This window comes from Mauremys mutica, unplaced genomic scaffold (assembly GCF_020497125.1).
Source record: "Mauremys mutica isolate MM-2020 ecotype Southern unplaced genomic scaffold, ASM2049712v1 Super-Scaffold_100108, whole genome shotgun sequence".
NCBI classification, from domain to species: domain Eukaryota; kingdom Metazoa; phylum Chordata; order Testudines; family Geoemydidae; genus Mauremys; species Mauremys mutica.
The window spans coordinates 1,143,848-1,148,198 of NW_025423270.1; the positions used below are offsets into that span (position 1 = coordinate 1,143,848).

General features: G+C 52.2%; 1 non-coding gene across 1 annotated transcript; it reads right to left on the minus strand.

Moving 5' to 3' along the window:
- Positions 1-563: 563 nt before the first annotated feature.
- Positions 564-650, minus strand: TRNAN-GUU. The gene has a single exon. It is a non-coding gene; the product is annotated as a tRNA-Asn (tRNA).
- Between the last annotated feature and the right edge of the window lie 3,701 nt (positions 651-4,351).

Below are 4,351 nucleotides of genomic sequence, written 5' to 3' on the forward strand. Positions count from 1 at the left end.
CTATGAAAGTGGGGGTAGAGACATTATGAGTTGGCCTCTCTCCCCCACAACTCAACAGCTGGAAACACACCTGGATGACAAAACTGATTCAGAAATCAGAAGAGAATAATAATAGTACATTCAAACCAAAGTCCCCAAACAGACTAGTAGTGGTTTTTCAGCAGAAAATTTTCAGTTTGGGGAATTTTGTTTTCTCAGTCAGACTTTGCCAAGGGAAGCAGAGAGAAAATGGTTGAGTTGTCTCCTTCAGAACAGCTTGGCCTAGCCACTAGGTCTGGTTCACTGTTGTGGCCTTGCTCAGGTTGGGGGTATTTTAATTATTTGGGGAGGTCCCAGGGTGTTCGGGGCAGATTATGAGGCTGTTCCCTTTTGAGATAAAAACTAAGAAATGTAGGACTAGAGAATTTTTTTAGAAATCTGGGATTTAGATATTTTATTTGAAGCAAGGGGAGAGGGACAGCTGAGATTCTGAGAAGGTTTTTGTTTGCAAGAAGCAACATTGTTTGATCTGTCATTGTACCAAGGGGGGAGATGGTTGTCTGTAAAGGAGAACGAAGACTAAATGCAGCCCATGAGGATGGGATTTGAACCCTGCGTGCAGAGCACAATGGATTAACAGTCCATCACCTTAACCACTCAGCCACCTCATCTGAGCTGCTAAGATAGGGACAGGAGGAGAAATCTAAGGCCGGCAGAGATAGGGCCACTAAGGAGTTTTTAAATACTAAGCATAAGCAGGGGCTGAATAAGCTCCCCCGTCACATCTAGTGAGGAGCTGGGGGAAGACTTCAGGAACAGGCCGTGTTTGCATAGACACCCCTGCTCTGCTTAGCTATGCAGCATGAGGGGGCCGCTTCCCCAAAATGACCAGTTTGGGATGGTGGTGGGTTGCAAATCACTTTAGGATTGCGTGGAATGAAATGTTATTCTCCTCCCTGTACGAGTGAAGGGCAGCAGAACGTACCTAGGCCGTCCTGACGGAGGGGTGGGTGGGGGAGGAATCGCTTTCATTGGACTGCAGAGAAGTGATTGAGGACGTCACCCTAACCCAGTGGTCCCCAAACATTTCACACTGCGCCCTCGTACCCATGGCTGTGGCCCCTCGGAAGCCGCGGTCGAGAACCGGGGCTGGGAGTGGGGCCGTTGCTTGCTGGGGAGAGGGGAGCGGACAGGGGTAAGGGGGTCGAGGCCGGGCTGGGAGCCAGGGGCCCAGGCTGAGGGTGGGGTTGGGGAAGATCTGGGACAGAGTGGGGCTGAGTGGGGCTCCCTCCCTGCCCTCCATGGGGGCTGGCTCAGGCCCTGAGGTGCCCCCATTAATCTTCCTCTGTGTCCCCCTAGGAGTCACACCCCACATTTTGGGGCCCACTGACCCCTACTCGCTAAGCAGGGGCTAGTGATGCCAAAGCCCAGGGAAAGGGAAAACAAGTGCGGGGGCCCCAGCACCGGAAGCCTGCCCCCCCACTTCTGTGTGTGTGTCATAGGTCTCATCCCCACTTGGAGCTGTTGGGTTCCAATGTGGGGACCTGCTTTTTTCCCTCTAAACTAAAATCCTAGTTTAGATCTACTACGCTGCCACAAGTCAGATTTAAAGTGTCTGACACACTGCCTGTTCCCCCAACTTTCCCTGGGGAACACAGATTCAATGTCCCTGAATCTCTACACACAGGGAAGCAGCCCACTTCCCCCCTCCCTCTCTCCTAGCCACTTTGGAGAGATATACACCGAGTCAAATCCTTGACTCAACACAAAGAGGGACTTGCCACCCCCTCCCCTTCCCTAGTCCTGGAAAGAGATACCTGATTCAAACTGCTTGAATCAAACCCAGGAGGAACTCTCTCTTCCCTCCTCCCCTTCCCCTGAATTTCCACAAGAGAAGGAATTAACCAAGTCCAAAGAAAAGAAAAGAATTTATTAAAGAATAAAAAGAAAAGTCACTGTCTCTGTAACCAAATGAAACAATACAGGGTCTAAACTTATCAATCTCTGGAGAGAATCCCCCCTCCCCCTTTCTTTCTCAGTAAAAGCAAAGTAACAGCAAACAGGAATAAAGAATTTCCTTTAGCAAACACACCATTGCAAATATAGAAATCAAATTATAAGACTAACCCGCCTTTCTAATTAATACTCACTATTAAATAGTAGAAACTACTCCAGGAGAACTTGGAGACATGACTGGTCTCTCTTAGATCCAAAGAGAGCTCAGAGAAAAACAAAGAAAACACAGACAAAGGCTTCCCTCCACAGAGATTTGAAAAAATCTTATCTCTGATTGGTCCTCTGGTCAGGTGGTCATCAGGTACTGCATGTTAACCCTTTACAGGTAAGAGAGATCTTAACCCTTAACTATCTGTTTATGACAGTGTGGCTCCGCCCCCTTCCACACCTTCCACCCACGGCCCCACCCACTGTCACCTCTGTTCCACCCCTTCCCCCACTGGCCCCACCCGGTCACTCCTTTACCCCTGCCCCGCTGCGGCCCCGAGACCAGAGAAGCTCTGTGCCCCTGCTGCAGCCCCCGGGCCGTAGCAGGGAGTGGGAGCTCCTCCAGCCCTGGGGCTGACATGGGGGAGACTTTCCCAGGGGGCCCAATTTGGCCAGGGCCCCTAGTCATGGGCCCCACTGCCCCCTTGGCGACGCAAGGTTTGGGGAGGCTGAGCCCCCCCGAGCCTCCATTACGAGCCGCCCAGGCTACCTCTGCTCAGTGGGTGGCCAGTCTCCCTGTGTCTCTGCTGCTCGTGCTGGGGAGCCTGGTCGGCCTTAGGGGTGGGGCCCCCGGCAGCCGCCCAGGGCTCCAGGGGGTCAAAGGGCACCGTGTGGCCGTGCAAAGGCGCTCACTGCTCTCCCCTGCCCCAGTGCTCCTCCATGGCCCCATAGAGGGTGGGGGGAGTGAGGAGCAACACTATGTGCTCCATGCGTCCTGGTCACTTTCCCCACCGGGGCTGGGCTGTGAGGGGAGCATCAGAAGCTGCTGCTCTCTGCCCTCCCCTGACGCAGCCCGGCTGAGGAAAGTGACCTGGATGCAGGGAGCTCGGATGATGTCCCTTCTCGCCCCCCTGCCCCTGCTAGGGAAGGCTGCTGTGTGGTGTCTCCATGGCTGCACTTTCAGTGATGCAGGTTTCTCTCTCCCGTTGTTCCATGGGCATCCTACTAGATTGCCAGCTGCTTTTCAACTTCAGTGTGGAGACTGTGTGTGTGTGTGTGTGTGTGTGTGTGTGTGTGTGTGTGTGTGTGTGTGTGTGTGTGTGTGTGTGTGGAGAGACGGTGTGTGTGTTGGGGAAGAGTGAGTGTGTTGAGGTAGGTAGGAGCGGATCATTATTATCCCTACTTGAAAGAGGGAGAAGCTGAGGCTGAGAAAGGAGAATTGACTTGTCTGAGGTCACACAGCCAGTCAGTGGCAGAGTTGGGAACAGGACCCAAGAGCCCTGATTTTCAAACTAACCATCGGATCTTGAATTTCAGACATTGAATGACCTGAATAAAGTGCTCTCAGATGAGCTCCAGACCAACAACAGTGCACAGGAATTATTCAGCAAGTATTTGAGGAGAACTGCAATGTTAGAGAGAATCATGAACTGCTCAGAGATCATTAATGCAGAGAAGCAGCAAAATCCATCAAACACAGAACTGGTTCTGACTTATTTCCTTGGTCTTAAAAGGGACCAACAAGGACCTGAGTCTCCTCCCTGTCAATAACCCCCTGCTCAGCCAATCAGGGTAGAGACTGAGGGCGGGAGGCTGAGGGTTCTCACCAGAGAGCCCAAAGGATGGCCCAGGTCACTGATGGGGATCACTGCCCAAGCACTAGTTCAGCCCCACATTTTTGTGTGGACCTCCCACAGTGGGAGCTGCAGAGCACTCCCCCGCAACACACACACACACACACACACACACACACACACACACACACACACCTCCTGGTGTTGGGAGGGGAACAGGAGAAAGGACAAAAGAAGCAAGAGATAAAGAGAAAGGAGGGAGGGATGGAGGAAAAGGTAAAACAAAAAGGACAAACCCCAATGTCCCCAGTGATTCTAAGGGACAAAATCCCAGGTGTGGAATAATATTCTGCCTCCTTAAGCTCGTGTTTTCCATGCCTAGAATTCAACTGTCACCAGATGGATCAGACTGAACCGGTTTCAAACCTCCAGGAGGCTCTTACCTTCTAAACAGGGACGGCTGTTTTCTAGTAAAATCACTATGAGGGAAGGAGAAAACTCGAAAGAGGTTCCTCCTGGCGCTCACGTCCGTGAACCCGAATACTCTCTCAGTCCTCAGAGAGAGACCTGGAGAAGGAGACTTGCTGCAGCAAAGCCACAGGGGTCTCTGAGGTTTCCCTGGCCCCTCGCCCCTG